Source organism: Ambystoma mexicanum, chromosome 5p (genome assembly GCF_040938575.1).
Source record: "Ambystoma mexicanum isolate Mex_15411 chromosome 5p, UKY_AmexF1_1, whole genome shotgun sequence".
Classification (NCBI taxonomy): Eukaryota; Metazoa; Chordata; class Amphibia; order Caudata; family Ambystomatidae; genus Ambystoma; species Ambystoma mexicanum.
Genome location: NC_090930.1, coordinates 306,080,195 through 306,099,004, shown reverse-complemented (window position 1 = coordinate 306,099,004; position 18,810 = coordinate 306,080,195). Strand labels below are relative to the sequence as shown.

Genomic DNA, 18,810 nt, shown 5'->3' with positions numbered 1-18,810 from the left:
ATTTTTTTCTTGTGCCTGCGTTTTGCACCAATTTTAAAGGCCAAGCAACTGTAATGACTTGCAGGTCTCTAGATCCTTACAATGTTTCAATAGTAGCACAATCATAGCCTCTCATAGAGGCTGGGCAATAGTCCAGTTAGTTCCATGGCTTCTTCCCAGAGCGAGTGGCCAATAGAAGGGAACATTCTTTGTATAATTCAGATAAGTGAATGGACCTTGGGTCCTTTGCTGTGTCAGCATGTCATCAATAGCCTTTCAATTCTCCTGTTCAGTTATAGTCTCATCAGGTGTAGAAGCTATTGCATAACCGAGAATCTTGATTGGAATGACTGCTAAATATTCCCCAATTTCACCACTAGTACTTGCGCATCAGTTGAAATACAGAGCCGGTTGAATCTTTTGAATGTGCCATTAATATTATTGGGATAGACCATACATTTTCATAAATGTTTTGCACTGTCAGGATCTGAAATCCAGCCCTCCTATTCCTGATTAGCTACTCAAAAGTTCCATCCATGTGCTAGCCCTTGCCCTAGCCCTTGGCCATTAAAGATTTATTAAGGAACTTATTTGTATTTCGGGTTTCATATAGCACAAACCTAGCTAAGAAATAGAATGCTTTAAATGTTGTATGGAGTATGGAGTATGGAGGATGGGGTATGTAATAGGTGAACTGGGATATTTCAGTCTTGGGGGTAGAAAGTGATGTGGAAGTGCATGGAGCCTTGGTGACGCCTAGGTATTGACTGAAGAGTAAGGTCTTCAGTTCATTCCTGAACTGCAAAAGCATTGACGTGGGGCATTGCAAGAAAAGGTGTGTTTCCTGTTTCTTTTTCATTGCAAGCCAGTCTTTAGCCTAGTGATGACTTGGCCCCTGGAGGAGCATGACCCACCTGAGCTACAGAGATGTGCCGGCTGGTAGCCAGGTGTGTGAGTGGTGGTTGTCTTCTAGGTAATGCAAGCTGTCTTAAAGTGTATCCTAAAGTGTATCCTGGCTGAGATGGAAGCCAATGCAGCACAGTTTACATTGTGTGCATTTGTGGGTGTAACCCAAATGGAGTTCAAAGTATACCACTATCATAAAAGAAATTTTGCTTTTAAAATCAAATGTCAAAAAACGTATTGGAGTTAAATATACATGGTAAATGTTCTTTTTTTTTTATTCCAGTCAATCTGCGCTTAGGGTGTCATTCAAAAGGGTGTGAGGTAGCATGAAGTAGTCCGATGGTGCATGAAGTAATTTAGATGGGTTCTGTATGATGACTTTGCTAGAATGCATATTGTGCACTGTGGAGTAGAACTCTCTGGTGTTTAGGTACTTGGGTCTCCACACACTCTACTAACTCAAGAAGTAGTGACACCAACAGTTAATTTCACTGGCTGACCGGCTGATGCTGATGTTCTGTCGGTAGTATCTGTTCTGTCAGGCTTACATCCAGGGTTGTGTCCATGCCTTCTTTCCAGGATATGCTTTTCTAATAAATCCTGGCACCTATCGGATAATGTCATGAACAACTCGGGGCAAATGTGTTTGGGGCATATGTGTTTAGTTGAATAGTCTTGACTCTCATAATAGGCTGTGATACCAATACACACTTGCATTTCTTATCAATATCTACAGCTGTGGCTACTTAGCCCAGGCACCTGTTTACTAACTGTGGCAGGTTAGAAGTAGGACGTGGACTGATTTTCCATCTCACTGAACGTTTTATTAAAACGAAGGAATAAACAACAATCTTTCCCTATACAAAGGAGTTTCCCTACATAACTAAACTAACGAAGGTGCTTGTCAGTCGTCAGTGAGAATCAAAACAGAATGTGTCCACCGTCCCAACTAACCTGTTCTGACCATACCACTAATGTAACAACCAAAACCAGAAGAATGACTCCCTTCTCTTGAAGACTTGTTTTTCACAAAGTTCAGTTCAGTAAAATGTCCTCAACTATGCTTCGTCTCTTTTATGTGACTATTCTGCATTTACTTCTTGTTCTTTTGTGGACTTATTTTACTTGTAGCTAACCTTCTCTATTCCCAAAGTAACTTTATCCAACACTTAGAACTCTCCCCTTGGCTTCTCTGGCCTTTGATTTATAGTCTGGTCTCTGGTTTCTCTTTGTTATTTATTTATTTATTTTCTAAAACCTTTATTTATTAAGCTTGACAATACAAAAGCGAGATACGAGCATTGCATAGTTGGGAAACAAAAATACATTCAGTATACACATTGGATCATGACATATATAAACAATGTAGCGCTAGTAGGAACAAAGGGCAATCAAAATATAAGTGGCACAGGGTCGTCCAACACATATAGACTAAATGGAGCTGGGATTTGGTGGCACTAAGTCATCAGTCTCGTCCTCTGTGTCAGTGGATGAAGAGAAGATGTATGAACGAAAGGGCACCCAAATATTTCTTGGTCTAGATACTAATGGTTGTAGGTGTATCCAGTATTCTTCAGTATCTGAAGCCCAGGTGACTGCACAAAGCCACTGAGCATGCGTGGGGGGAGGGGGTCTGGAGTACAGCCAGCCTAATACAATACAGCGGATCGTGAGAAGTAAGCATAGGCCCGCCAGTTTCCTAGAGTCCTGACCCATCTGGGGAAGTTCATGAAAAAGACATGTCAATGGGGAAGGGGTGATAGTACAGTCCATGATATCCGATAGGGATGCGCATGCCTCTTCCCAGAACTGGGACAAACCCAGACATGACCACACCATGTGTATATAGTTTGCTTCGTCAGATTTACATCTCAGGCATGTGGGTGGATGGTCTTGTGACATATGGTGCAGTCTAATCGGGGTATCCTGGAACCTGTGAAGTACCTTAAACTGGATCAATTTGAACCGTGAATTAAATGAGATATTGTGGGTGCGGGCACACATGTGGTCCCAGCGTTGATCTGATATCTCGACATTTAGATCTTTACCCCAGGAGTCTGAGTTTGGTGAATGGGTGCGACTGCCGTGTTCTGGAGGGTGGTATATAGTCGAGAGACCGTTCCCTTGAAAGTCATAGTATTTAGAAGTTCTGACAGTGGATTATCTGGGGAGATCGAGGGGAAGTTTGAGAGTATGTTCTTAAGTGAGCGGCGCAGAGCTGCATAGTGCAACCAATGAGAGGGTCTATTCCGTAGGGACTTGGGGAGATCCGACCATTTATTGAAAATGACATGTTCAAACGCGTCTCGGACAAAGAGCAGTCCGGCCCCAGCCCAGTGGTGCATTGTTATGGTATCCACACGAGGAGAGTCCGGGAAGAAATTCCAGAGGGGATGGCCCCCATGGAAAGGGTGCGAGGTGTCGGTTAGTTTCCACATTTTACCCAGGGTTAGGACTGTGGCTCCGACCGGGTCAATCGATTCAAATTTTGTTTGACACTGCGGTAGAACCATTGAACGAATGTTGGGACCGTCTGCAGCAAGGCGCTCAAGTTTAATGTGGAGGGGGGGGTCTGTGGCGACAAATCAAAATTATGAAAAATGGGCTTCGGCGGCCATCCAGTACCTCTTAAAGCTAGGGACGCCAAACCCGCCTCTTGACGCTGGAGTAGTCAGCGTTTCCAATTTCAGACGGACCGCACCAGAATGCCATAAAAAGGTATTGATAGTCCGGATCAGTGTTGTAAAAAATTCCCGACCTGGCCATATAGGGACATTTAGGAATTTGTAAAGAAGTTGAAGCAGAACCACCATTTTAGGGATGGCGATCCTACCCGCCAGGGAGATCGGTAGTCTGACCCAACCTATACATTTCCAGGCGAGGACAGCTAAGTATTTTCCGATAATTGCTTCATACAAAGTTCTTTGGTGTCGTGAGACTGCCACACCCAGATAAGTGATCTCGGATTGCACCCACTCGAATCCCTGAGGGTTAGAGGGGGGGAGGTGACCTCAGTTAACGGAAATAATACGGATTTGGAACAATTGACTTGGAGACCCGATAGTTCACCAAAGCGTATGGCCTCTTCCAGAACGGAGCCAGGTTTTGTTCAGGGGAACAAATGAACAGGTCCGCGTCATCCGCATAGTTGGAAATAATCTCGGGAGACCCTACAGACCGTATACCTTTGTGCATGCCGTTGACGTAGCCTGTCTGCTAGCGGTTCTATAACTAGTGCAAAATTTTACGGTTAAAAGGGGAAATCTTGTCTTGTACCTCTCACTATCGGGAACTAAGTCGAGCACATGCCATCAGTGTGGACTCTAGGGGAGGAAGAGTTTAACCCAGGATCTAAAGTTAGGGCCGAAGTTGCACTTCTCGAGTACCTGCCATAGTGTAACGCTCACCTGATTCCCACGGAGGCGCTGATCCCGGCTGGGCTGCTATCGTTTCTTCAATTGAGAAGCGTAGAGCTCGGACGTCTCTCAGGACTGGGCTTCCTCTTATCGAATGTCTGACTTGCAGGGTAAGTTTTCTGCAGGTGGAAGAAAAAGGGTTAATCACTGTTTGATGGGATTCCTTCTCCCACCAATCGCCAGTTTCTCCCACAGCCTAGCTTTCTACTTGTCTCGGCGAGCTCTCACCTTAGGCGTATAAATGCTGAGCTCTCCATCCTGCATCTGGTGCAGGGGTGCGTGGATTCCAGTTACGTCACTGGATGAGTACAGTGTTGAGGCTCAAGTCTTTTGCGGCCTTACTTGTGGCACTGGTGCTGGGATGCCGAAGAGCGATGCCGCCGTTACTGCACGAGCGGATGCCTGTAAGTATACTGTAGTCTTTAGGCTTTAAAAGATGGGCACCTCAATAATGTCCCTTTTCCTTTGTTTCAGGCCTCGGGATGCTGTGGGCGTAGTTTTCCGTTGCCGCTGCACGTGCCGATGCACGTAAGTATAATGTTCGTTGGCCACTTTTAATGGCACGTCTAATAATGTCCTTTTTCTAGTTTTCAGGTGCCGGGATGCTGCGGGCTTTATATCCGTTGCCACTGCACGTGCCGATGCACGTAAGTATAATGTTCGTTGGCCACTTTTAATGGCACGTCTAATAATGTCCTTTTTCTAGTTTTCAGGTGCCGGGATGCTGCAGTTGATGCGGCCGCTTCTGCGCGTGCAAAAACTGGTAAGTTAAGATGAATGCGACTGCCTTCACCCGAACCCCTTTTTAATTATGTCCTTTGCCTTTCAGGTGCAGAGAAGCTGCCGAAGAGAAGGCCGCGGTTAGCTCCGTTGCAATCACGGATGGATCAGGTAAGCGGGCGCGGCTGCGAGCGAGTTGCACTTTTCTAACCTTATGTTTATTCTTTGCAGGTTTTGCCGGTGACTGGATTCCGGGATCTGGTAAGTATTGTTCTGTGTCTTTCTTCATCCACAGGTTGCTGCGCGGAAGCTGAAGATGACTCTGGACCTGGAATGCAGGAGCCGACTCGGTGAGCGTCCTGCTGCTGCTGCAGAATAACGCGAAGCACGTGTTTTCCATCGGGCGTGGTTTTAATAGCAGAGAAGTGCTTCCAGTGTGTGTTCTTCCACCGGTTCCACCCAGGTAAGAAAAGAGTTCCTGAATGGAGGGAATAGTTCCTCCCAGCCCTGATGGCTGGGGACTTCAACCAGACTGGATTGTTCTGGGTAAATATGCAGCATGGTCTGCCTCAGGTAAGTCCACCCAAGCATTATTACACTGTTTATCAATATGAGCCCGAAACCCTTCATGAGCCTGGCGCCAAAGGTGCCAGGACACGGTCCATAGGGCCCTTGTAGGGGTCTGCTGGGTCCGGAGTAGTGGAAGACTGGTCTGCTTCCGAGGGCGCTGGGCCAGTCCTGGCCCCTCGGGAGTAGCGCCTATGACACATAGGAATCTCCATGAAACAGAGTCAAAGGCCTTCTGCATATCAAGAGTTGCCTCAACAGCTTGTGTGCTTGCGTCAATACGGGCCAGAATATTGAAGAGTCGTTGCAGATTGAGAGAAGTGGATCGGCCCGGAATAAAGCCGGACTGGTCTGGATGTATGATATATTGCATATAAGGGGCCAACCTCCCGGCTAGTACTTTAGCGTACATTTGGATATCACAGTTGATAAGCTAGAGGGGGCGGTTGGAGCCACTTTGTGTGGGGGGGGTTTTCCTGGCTTAAGAGGCACTGTTATTATTGCTTCATAAAGAGATGGGGGAAGGATAGCGGTAGCACAGGCTTCGTGCCATAGGGCCGATAGTTGTGGGACGAGACTGGTCTTGTAGTGTTTATAAAATTCGACCGACAGGCCATCGGAGCCAGAGTTTTACCAGATGATAGCGAGTCTATGGCATTGGAAATTTCTTCGGACAGGATTGGGGCATCTAAGGCCTCTCTAGTTGTCGCGGAGAGGACCGAGAGTGGAAGACTGTCCAGGAATGTTTCTGTGTCGGCCATAATGGCCCTGTCTGTGTTGGAATGAAGGGTTTCTTAAAAAAGGCGGAATTCAGAGTTTACATTGTGTGATGATGGAGCCAAGGAGCCATTTCACCTCTCTGTGGCCGGAATGTGCGACATCCCATTCTCAAGGCGAATCAATCTGGCCAAGACACAATCCGTATGTTCGCCCTCCCCATACCTACGCGCAGCCCGAGGGTCATCGAGGAACTTCCGTTCAGCTCGGCATGAGCGTGGAACGTGTCTAATTCGGTGCCTATTTTGGCAAAGGTGCCGGTCAGCTGCGATGAAGCATATTGAGTCTCCAGAGAGGAAAGTTTAGATTCACTTATAGCTATGTCCCTCCGTATCAACCTGAGAATCCCAGCCTCTTTAGAAATAGCAATGCCCCTGACATAAACCTTAAATGCCTCCCAAAGGGTGGCATGCGATTCCACAGAGCCGGTTTTCAGTGAGAATTAATAGTCTATGCTGGTTCCATTTTCGGTTTCGAAAGCAAGATCTGATAAGAAAAGTGGATTTAATCTCCATGTCCGAGTCTTGGGGTCGTCTGCACTCCACCTCAGGGAAACCGTAACAGGGGAGTGGTTTGAGAATGTTCTGTGAAGGATAGAGATTCAGGCAATGATCCCAACAAGTGTGTCCAAGATGAGCCATCAATCTATACGTGAGTGGGAGTCATGTCCCGTGGAGTAGAAGGAACACATTCAGGAGTTGGGGTTGAGAAGTTGCCACGCATCGACGATACCAAGTTGAGTCTGCACTCAATAATGGTTCTAGCAGGTCTGGAGAGTTGCCGCGGCCTAGTGCCGGATCCATCATAGTCAATGTCAAGGATAGTGTTATGGTCTGCACCCCAAAGTAAGGGAACAAGAAGGAAGGCAGAGAGTAGGGACGATAGGTGTGTATAGAAATCCGATCATAAATATTGGGACCATATACATTGAGTAATACAACTTCTTTACATTGCAGTGTCCCATATAGTAAAACGTAACATCCCAGCTGGTCTGTGTGAGTCACCTTCTGATGGAATTGGAGACTTTTGTAGATATGGGTCAGGACCCCACGGTTCTGGGTAGAGTATAAGTTGTGTAATAGCGCTGGGGACCCTGGGATCTCGCAAACCCCTCACAACCAGCGTACTCAGCGTGCGTTTCCTGTAAGAACAGTATTTTGACCTTATGGCGTTCAATGTGTAATTGTATTTTCTGCATTTTGGCGTGGTTACCCAGTCCCCTAATGTTCCAACTCATAAAGATACCATCATCATCCACCATTGTATTTGAAGTCCAGCAATAGTCTGTGGTCGTTCCGAACAGGGGCCGAGTACCAGGGGCAAAGAGACCACACTCCCATACAACCCCTCAAGATAGATACAGTGGCTCAGTCCCCCGGCTGCATGTCAAGCATTATTCTAACAATAACTCCACCCCCCGACCCCCATCCCCACCCCTCCACTAATCAGAGGTGATGAACCCAACCAACAAAAACTGTTACATCCAGGCATCCAGGAAGTGCACCGGAGGTGCACAGTGACTGTTGGACTGTGGAGTGCCACGCTGCTCCAATTGACTGTCTGCTGTTTCTTTCTCCGCTAAGATTTCGCTAAGACTGCTTGCAGACCCGAGGACGAGTCGGCAAGAAGAAGCCTGCTGTGCCGCGTAACGCGGTGTATGGACTTTTCAGTGTATAAACCAACGTAATTGTTAGACCTCAATCACTTTACTGGGATACCCTGCACTGCTTGCGCGGACTGAACCTTTCTTTTTTTCTTTTCTTTTCGTTAGCAACATACGTCATTATATTGTCCCTGCCGCCTCCCGAGTCCCGCCCCCTGACATCAGCCCACCACGTTACATAAACCTGGTGCACGCGCATCCAGGAAGTGCACCAGAAGTGCACAGTGACTGTTGGACTTTTCGACGGGTCGGGCCAGTGAGGCTGGGGGATTCTACATTTGTATCATTGAGCATATCTTGTTTCTAACGGGGCCACTTAGTAAGTAGTCTGTAATTGTGGCCATAACTGAATTCATTGTCTCCAAACCCTGTATTTCCTCAATTTGAAAATCACTATATGGTGTTATATGTACAGAAATTGTTAATTATGTTTACCTATATTTGAACTCGAGCTGGTGAATGTCCTTGTGATCCACATTTGAACTTGAGTTGGTGAATAATATTGCTGCTTACATCTGAACTTGAGCGGGTGAAATAACTGTTGCTTACATTTGAATGCGAGCTGGTGAATACTATTGTCACCTATATTTGAACTCGAGTTGGTGAATAATATTGCTGCTTACCTATGAACTTGAACTGGTGGATATCACGGCTACCTTTATTTGAACTCAAACTGGTGAACATCGCTGCTGCTTACATTTTAATGTGAGCTGGTGAATGTCCTTGTTACCTATACTTGAACTCAAGCTGGTGAATATCATGGCTACTTATATTTGAACTCGAACTGGTGAATATTACTGCTATCTGCACTTGAATACGAGCTGGCGAATATCTCTGTTACCTATATTTGAACTTGAGTTGGTGAACATTACTTTCCTTACATTTGAATGCGAGCTGGTGAATGTTACTGCTATCTATATTTGAATTCGAGCTGGTGAATAGTACGGCTATTTATAGTCGAAATTAAGTTGGGGAATATTACTGTTGACACTAAAGAATCAATAATAATGGTTAATGGTCTTCGTAGTGGTCGAAAGATCCACAATGCCACCATTTACACAAGTAATGAAACAGAAACCTGCAGTGAGGTAGGTGGCTTAAATGTGTCGACTCATAGTGAAATTTGTTTTTCTAATGAGGCCGGGACATCAACCTGCTTTGAAAAACTAGGTGGAATCCTTCTGCAAAAATTGTTGTGTAATGCAGCTGATGAAAGCCATCGCCCACTGCATATTGTGCCAATAGTTAAGGTTGAAAGAGGTGGTTTATTGATGCCACAGACCTATAAAGTGAAGGAGATGAATCGGGATAAATCAAACATAGCACCTATCGATGATTTAGAGGTGCCTGAACATGGGGAATTATTATCCAAGATGTGCATTACTTCTACTAAACCTAGATTCTCTGTCTCCATTATTGCACAAGCGATTGGGGCACTCTTGGATGCGTTTTTCAAGGGGACCCTCTACCCCGGTCAAACAAAGTAGATACTGCATGGAAGATGTTCATGTATTCAGCAAATCTATGGAACTGACGGAAATCCAGATAAAGGGTAATGAACACCTGATAGGGAATGATTTGGCCAAGGCGGATGCTCCTGTGCTATCTCCCTAGAGGTTCGTACATTATTTGAACCGGAGACTGCTATCTCCCTCCCTATTTCGAAATCAAGGGGTGCAGACTTTGAAATGGAGGTCGAACGTAACCTGCTTGAAACCGCAGATCTAGGATTAGACTTTTCCAGTTCTGACAAGGATACTTAATCTCCTTGATAAGGAACACGAACACACACCCACCCAAATTGTTACCATTAATGGATTATTAATGGAGGTATTAGCTGAAATAAACAGAATGGAAGGGCTACTATTTACCTGCGATGCTGTGGCAGCGCTATCAGTTGAAAAACGAAAGCCAAGCCGAGTGATGATAGACACTCAAACCCTGGCAGATTTGAGAATGGCCGGTTTGACGGCTAAGTCATTTGCAGCTATTACTACAGTAGAATAGACTAAACCTGACAAGGATGACGATTTTAAAAAGGGACTATTTGAGCTGGTATCAGCTGAAGCCGCAGCAATCAAACAATTCGACAGGGTGAATTATTTACTCAGTATAATGCTGGAGATAAGTTGGAAGTTCCACCTCAGGATGTATGTTTTAGCCCTGAGACTCCATGAGATAGTCCATCAGCCCTGACCAATCTAATTGACCTTGATGATGACATACAGAAAGCACAGTCTGCATGAACCGTCTAAAGAGACTGACTAAAGAACCAGGGCTCAAACCCGTGTTGAAACGTAGAGTGAATCAAGAAAAGAACAATAGAGCAAATTAAAAATTAAAAACGAATTTTTGAAGACAGAAAAATGGATTAACACAATTATTGAAGAGGAGAATTTTGACTTCCAGCAACTCGACAAAGAATCTAGAGTATTGCTGGACGTAGGGTCTGATAAAAAAGACCTGTCTTTTGAACAGGGGTTTGAAAAGCAAATAAAAATTAAGTTGAACAGGGAATTATTACCAAAGGATTCTGTCTGTTCTCCGAAACAGAAACAATCTGATCTGTTAAACTTTTTTCCAGCACTATATATTAAGAAAGCTTGTAATAAAATCAAGCAGGCTGATCCAATTAAGAAATCCAATAACACAAATGTCGATCAACTAAAAGTGATAAGATCACATTCAAAAGACCGGGATTCTCAATCAAAAATGAGAAATCTAGGAAAACACCAATCAAGGTAACTGCTATGGATTCATCCCTGAGGGATAATACGTCTCAGATATTATATAAAGGTGGGGGCAATGCTGCTGCATTAGCTATGAGTCATTCAAAGGATGGTAACTCATAAAGAAGAAATATCTTTAAAGGATCAGGGTGATTGCTTTTGAGTCTAGACTCGAACCTGACGTAGTGATCCTTACCTCTGAAACACTGTCAATAATGGGATGGGAAACTAAGCCTGTAACATCTTCCAAAGTTAACTTAAAACGATCAGCTATGTTCAAACCATTCCAGGCAATTCCAGTGCTGAGAACGATCAGGAGTGATGATATTGATTGGGTACGCCTAGCAAGTGCCAACCAGACGATGATGATATGTGGCTATCACTCCCATATTATAATGAAAATTATATGGGAGCAGAGAGAAGACTTGGAATTACTATGGTTATTTCCATGCATATTCAGCTCTGATGAACAAGCTGAAATTTATATTACCATGAAGAATTGCCTGTGACTTCAATATCTGGGGGTGGCCTGCCTCAATTGACAGAGGATTTGTTTAAACAGTTCATGAGCTTTGCAGTGATATTTTCTGGAATGTCCGGTTCAGGACAAAGTAATTTGGTGACGGCATCGCTGCTTAAGGAAAAAAAGTAGGATGATGTATTTGGACTGTCCTTGTTCTCATGGAATTCATGTGGTCTAGGCAATTTGCGCTCCTGGACAGCTGAATTTGATACTTAGCCCGCCCAGGCATTTGTCTGTTCCAGGAAACAATGTCACAGGGTGGTTTCCATTTAGAAGGATATCCTACTCACTACCAGCCGGCAACAAGGGGTATTCTCGGTCGCCCATCTGGTGGACTTGCCATTCTTATTGATAAAAATCTCAGGATGGCATCCACTTTAGTGGGTGCTGAGGATTCCTTTGTAGCGGTAGAAATTCACCCTTTAGTATGTAATGCCTTGAGACTCTTATTTGTGAATTTATATTGGAACCCCAAAAGATCTCTTTTGAAAATCTCACCAATCAGATTAGTACCATCTTTGAAAATGTACGATCTACAAATCCTAATACTTGTATTTTGATTGGAGGAGATTTTAATGCTACCTGTTTGGCTACTAACAAGGAGACCAGTATGGGAAAACAGAGATGTGATCACAAATCTCTGATAAATGGAAGAAGATGGGTTGATTATCTTCTATCATGGGACATCCAATTGGGTCCCTTTGCAAGAGGTTCTTATCAGCACACCTGATCTAGAGGGTCCTGGATGTCCATGAAAGACTATATTTTTGTATCCACAAAGCTGCTATGTATGATTGACCCAGTACTAATGACTTGCAGCATGGTGATCATTTCGCTTTGAATTCACTGCTCCATCTAAATTTGGGCATGTCTAAATTAAATCCGATATTAACAGCGATTGAATGTGATCGGTCTCGGTTATCCCTTAAATGGAACTCAAAATTATGTCGCAAATTTATACTGAAGATTATAAATGACCCTTTTTTTTGAGAGTCAATCAAGGTGGAATCCAATGTGTTATAGCTGAATCAAAAATTCCCAGAGAATTCGTATTCATACATCACAAATAATGATAGAAAGTGTGGCGTCTACATCCAATACCCATCGACATCAATTTAATATTAAGGTGGCAAACTTAAAAAAAGAGAAACGGAAACAGTTATGACAGCTTAAGCTATCTAAGTATGAGGCTCATCTATATTTTATCCACAAACAATACATTCTACAAACATATCAAAGAAAATATGAAATTGATGTGACTGATAAACGGAAAATCTTATCTCTTCTCTTAAAAAATTATTTGAGACAGGTGTGGGGCACACTTAGAACCGTAACTGAGATCTCGGTTTTAAGAATAACCTTCGATCTCGGCTACCAGTTGGGTAGAGTTCATAAAACCAAATTTGCCAGCCCCTTGCACTTTACTAATAAACGATTAAGAAATGCACCTAACGTAGTAGTCGGAAACTGTCCGTGGGCCGCTAATGATATTTGAGTGGCCATTATGAACTCAAAAAGCTCTCGAGCCCCGGGGCCTGATGGCATTACCCCAGCCTTGTGAAAGCAAATCCGGATTTATGGGCTGATATATTTAATATAAAATTTGATGCGATTCATTTGACAGGAATTATCGCCAGTTCATGGCGCTCTGCCATTATAATTCCAGTATACAAGAAGGGATCTATTGACAACCTGGCTAATTTTAGGCCAATAGCAATAATGGATGCCTCCGCAAAGAGCTATTCAAGTCTACTGTTAACATGCATTCAATTACACATTTCAGCTTTTTCTCTTTTTGCCAAAATTTCAAGTAGGCTTCCGTAAATATATGGGATGCCAATTAAATGCTACTATAATTGCTCATTTATACCAGCATACTAAATATTCCAACACAGGACCGATCTATATGGCTGCCCCTGATCTGACCGCGGCCTTCAACTCTGTCATTAGACCTCTACTAGAGGAAAAATGTTGAAGTATGGCTTTCCTATCAACTTGGTTGCCATTATTGCGTCTTTGCATCAGCAGACAACCTACAGCGTACGACTGACTAGGGCAGGGGAAATTACCGATCACATACCTACTGAAATCGGGCTTAAACAGGGCTGCAATATGGCTGCAGTCCTATTTAACCTTTATCTATTATCTTGATGAACGGTGGGACGAGGTAGCTCTCTTTCCGGTCAGATTAGGTGGCCTATTTCTTAACTGGCTTAGTTTTACCGACGACTTATTATTTTTTGTCCGTACGCAGTTTGGCCTACAGACTAAGTTGAATTTATTTTACAGCTGTGCAAAAAAGAATAATTTGCAAGTCAACCCGACAAAGTCTTTTATTATCACTTTTGTAGACGGGAGGAAACAGATTATAAAATTTGACTGGTGCCTGAACGGAATTCCAATTCCGAAGAGACTCTCAATGCGTTATGTAGGATATAATTTAGCTACGACATATTCTATTCAGCGTTGGAGGAAAGTATTGAACGACAAAGTCAAACCTCTTCGCAGATACAGATTATTTTTTGAAGATTGGGGAAATTCTCTTATTCCGAATCTTAAATTCTATTTTCAAAAAATAGAACCTATTCTACTTTATTCCCTAGACATATGTCTGTGATATAGAAGAAACTCTGGATGTCTTAAAAGGAATGTTGTGGAAAAAGGTGTTGGGACTTGCTCTATCTACCCCTAACATGATTATCTGTCATGAGCTAGGATTATTACCATTATCAGTGAAATGCCACGGGCGTCTTTTATCCAACTATGCTAAAATGCTATCGCCACTGCCTGCATCACTATATAAAGATTTGGCTATGATGATCATTAAAGATTGCCCTCCTTCGATTTCGAAATTTAAAACTAAAATGGATCTTATATTATCCGCAACAATGATATCCAAAGATTATCTAACATTGGGCCTTCCTTCGTGTAAACTTAAATTCCAACCATTTCACTGGTGTCTTTTGGTTGACAAAAATCAATAAAAGTAAGGCATTTTATGAATATGCTAAATTCACACGTCCGTGGGGACAACATGCTAAGTACCTGGAGATTTTTCCTTGTCATAAGGCCAGACATATCTACTTAATATTCCGTTTGAATCAACTGCAAACTAATGAAAAATGTATGATTTGGTTTTGTGCAAAAGACCAATTAAATTCTGGACAATGCAGATTTTGTGAAGCAGTGAATGCCTTAGAAACATTAAAGCATCTGTCATGATGCCTACCCCCAGGGAACCAGACCAGGTCCAGCAACCCCGGAAGCAGGCATCAAGTTATTTTGAGCAAGCCCAAAAACCCCTGCTAGGGGCTGTTTGGGTGCGGTCCTGGCGCCTTTGGCGCCAGGCTCATATGGAGAGTCAGTACTGGCACCATAGGCTCATAGATCAGACCTTACCTGATGCAGACCATGCTGCAGAGCTCCAAGCCAAATGTGGCTTGGAAGGGACTATTTTACCTAGGGATAATTTTTTACTCGGGTGGGGCTCGGGAGTAATACTTACCTGGGACTACTTTGGAGGCTATTTAAACCACACCTGAAGAGCAGCACACGCTTTGCGCTATTCTGCATCCAGCAGCGTAACGCTCACCGTGTCTGCAAGCCTGCATCCAGTCTTCTGCCACGCCCGCCTCAAGTCTGCAGCTCCTAGAAAAAGGGAGGAACAGAAGGAGAAAAGATTAGAATAAGAGCAAATCTTCGATCCTTACCTGAATTCCAGATCCACTGCGCCTTCGAGCTGGAAGAAAAAAAGCATTTTACGCGTGCCGCCTCGCCTGCTGCAACGCCGCGCTGAACTCACCAGCCTTCGCAGCATCCTCGCGATCCACTGCATCCTTCTGCACGTTCCCGCCGCATTCTGGCACCTAAGGGGAACACAAGAACAGCAAAGGTGAGCCAAGGAAAATAAACAGGCAATAGTAACTAACCCCATAGACTTACCTGATTACCGCCGGGGGTACTGTTCCTCTTCACGGGTCGGCGCAGTCTCCATTGCATCCTCGCCGTACCCCGACCCCTAAGGGGAACAAAAGGACAACAAGGTGAGACAACGGACAAATAAGGGGAACTCTTCTCACCGCAATAGACTTACCTAATTTTACCGCCGGAGGCATAATTCCTTGCACTTCATATTTTCTCTCCACACCTGAATAAGGGAACAAGCAACAGGTTACATTCTGGCCTTATTTTATTGAACTGTGTAGGATAAGCCAAATCCTTACCTGAATTTCGTCAGCTACCACGAGGAACTCTTCGCTGGGGTCAAGCTGCAAACTGCAAGGAATCTGACAAGAGTGAAAGTCAGACATGTGAACTCTTACAAACTACATACTTTTCAGAGTCAATATTGTTCTGGAACTCACCAATTCCTTCGAGCCAGTGAGGCAACTGGTTATCAACGCGCCCCTGCGCTCAATGCAGGATGGAGAGCTCATCTTTTCAAACCATCAGGTGAGACTATAAGAGGGGACATCAAAGGTGATCTGTGGGGAGAACAGCGGGGGTGGGGGGGATTTACGCTCAACTCCACGGGTGGTTAATTTCGTTTCTCCATTTGCAGAAGAATATTCCTACGGGCCAAGCAAACGAAGCTAGGTGGGCCAGTCCAGTCCGTCATCTCGGCCCTATGCGTCACATTGGTGGGGACCGCAGCTGTCCAGTTCAGATCGACGCCTCTGTGGGAGCCAGGTGAGCGTAACAGCATCTGACAGTTTACTGCTCTTTTTTTGAACTTGTGAGAAAACAAATATTGGGTGACTACCTATTCTCGGACTCAGGATTAAGCAGAGTAACTTTGTGGCAAAGATGTATATGGGGAATGAGCCAATCTTTCACCCTTTCTCTAACTTCATTTATAAGGTTTCTAGAAGGAAAACTGCTGGATAAAAGACAAAACTGCTATGATTTAGACTGTATTGATAAACGAGAAGAATTTGAGTTGCTCTATCACCTGATGCTTTAATTGACAAATTGCCCTGTGATCAGACATACCTCGTATGTACCTAATCAACTATATGATAATGTATTATAATGGACAACTTGTTTTTACTAAGGATTACTGTTATGAGGTATGTTCGTGCCAAAATGTTGCTTTTTCTTTGTTTTTGTTGTTTTAAATTTGTTGAAAGATTTTATTGTTTTATCTGTATTGGTTTTATTTGGCTCTATTGATGAATGTTACATTTGTTTATAAGTTTTATATGATATTCATGTAATTGTAATCATGATATTGTAACGGTACCTTTTTGTATTTACCATTTACAATAAATAAAAAAATTAAAAACTCTGTTACAACCGTTGGCGACATTGCTTAGGGGGTGGGCCCTTTCACCTAACATGAACGGCAACACAACCGAGGGGGGATATTGACTAGACATTATACAGTGCGTAATGTACTGACAATACTTAACGGTAGAAAGGATATCAGGCTTGTGGGCCAAGATTTGGTGTCAGAAGGTCCAATCAATATGGTGGTCAATTAGCAAATTGATAGTCTGAACACCGCTCGCACTGTAAGTTCCTAACATTCAACAATAAACCAAGATCGTGCAGTTTACAGAGGGAGACACCTGTACAGCTCAGCCAGAGAAATGGCCTTCAATGAACTTAGAGGCTTCTTCAGGGCTGGTAAAGAAGTATGTCTGGTTTGAGTGCTCGACCCTGAGTTTGGCGGCGTATAATATGGAATATTTGACCTCTAGGTCTTGCTGTTTCTTCCTGACGTCCAGAAAGGGAGAAATCTGTGTAGAGATGGATCCTGGAGGAGCCCAGCAAAAGCTCCTCCTTGCCCCTTGCCGCCCGAAGCAGAGCATCCCTATCGCAATAATTTAGTACTCTGGCTATAATAGGGCATGGAGGGGCCCCCGGCCTTGGCTTCGTCGTCAAGGATCGGTGGACTCTCAATGGCAAACTGTGAGGAGAGTTTCAGAGAGTCTAGGAGAGAGAGCAGCATCTGCTCAACATAGTCCTCCATGGGGCCCTTTAGGCCATCCTCCGGGACCCCAATGATGCGTATATTATTGCGTCTGGAGAGCGACTCAAGATCCTCGTTCTCTTTGCTAATCTCTCGAAACCATCCGGGACAGGGTATTCACTTCAGGCCGAAGGACCCAAATGTCATCCTCGGCCGTCTCCACCTCCATCACCCGGGCGTCTGTTTTTTCCATGTGGGCTGTTAGGCAGAAACCTGTGCCGTTCCCTTAGGGACCACTGCAAAAGATTTAGGACTACAAGTGGTTGGCAGTAAACCCAATTGGTAGCACTCTGTACCACCCAGATTTACCTCGTAGCTTCTGGCTGAGCAGTCAGACTTCTCTCAAGATGAGTTAGGCAGTATATAGAGTATGCACAATAGGTACAGAGATAAGGTAGCACAAGCAAACACTGACCAGAGCTTTGGTGTAAAATTATATAATTATTTATTTAAAGACACACTTGTAAATTACACTAGCACAAAAAGAGGTAAGTAAATTCAACACACAGTCACTATTATATATATACAACCCTAATTACTTATTAGACAAGTCTTAGTGAGAAACACCACTTATTTTCAGACCGAGGTGAGCGCTTAGCCTAAGATGGCACTCTAATAAGTTATATAAAAAGGGAGGAAAAAGGCAGAGTTATGGAAGCACACAATTTCAATACTTTTCAAAGAACCACAGTGAGGCAGGTTAGGCAAAGTCTACTGGAGAGCAAGGAAGTTCAAATGCCAGGCCCACTCTTAGAGAGAGCAAGCGAAATGTGTCCAGAATCACACAGTGGGGTTATGCCCAAAGAGTCTTTGTAGATAGTTCACAAAAGATTGAGATCAAGTCAGGAAAAGTTAGTTAACAGGCCCCAGGCTAACTCAGGTTAGAAAGTCGAGGATTTACTATCACCCCGAACGATCTGTCGCAAGGGAAGCCAGGCGGGACACAGTACCTGAAATGGGAAGAACGCTCCAGCGGGGGCAGTTGTTCCTGGCAGCGGTTGCAAGTCGGTGTTTCGTCCAGAGGAAGAGGAGGTCTCGACGTGGAGGAAAGATGAAGGTCGTTGCACTACCAGGGAAGAAACCAGCCGCAGAGTTTTCCGTTTACAAGGTACTACCCTTTTCTTCGCGGTAGTGGTAAACCGTGGTATTCTGGTTGCCGGGGTGCTTGGCACGGGCATGGCGGCCACAAGATGGTCCAGGAAGGCGAAAAGACCGGCAAACTGGTTATCCCCACCAGTCAAAGGAAGAAGACTCTCCGGACTGGAGATCTCCTCTGTCGTCGGGAAAAGTGGTGAGACGGTTCAGCAGGGCTCCACTGGTGGTGTTCGTCGTTGCAGGTCAGCTCGGCTTCTCCCTCCTCGGATTCTTTAGGTCCTGTGGCGACTTCTGAAGTTCCAGTCCCCAAAGCCCTGCTTTTATGCAGAAAACCCCCATTTATTCAGCCTAGCTGTCACTCAAACATGCTAAGCGGCTCACCACTTGGGCCAATCACACAAGAGTGCGACTTGAGTTGCTGTGGCAACTCAGTCCAGGGTGCCTAAACCCCCTCCCACACC

The 18,810-nt window shown here is 44.3% G+C and overlaps 1 protein-coding gene across 6 annotated transcripts in view; it reads left to right on the top strand.

Annotated features, from left to right (window-relative positions):
- Positions 1–18,810, top strand: part of MTMR1 (myotubularin related protein 1) — a 1,542,631-nt gene that overhangs the window by 918,375 nt on the left and 605,446 nt on the right. The gene's annotated exons all lie outside the window — the stretch shown is intronic.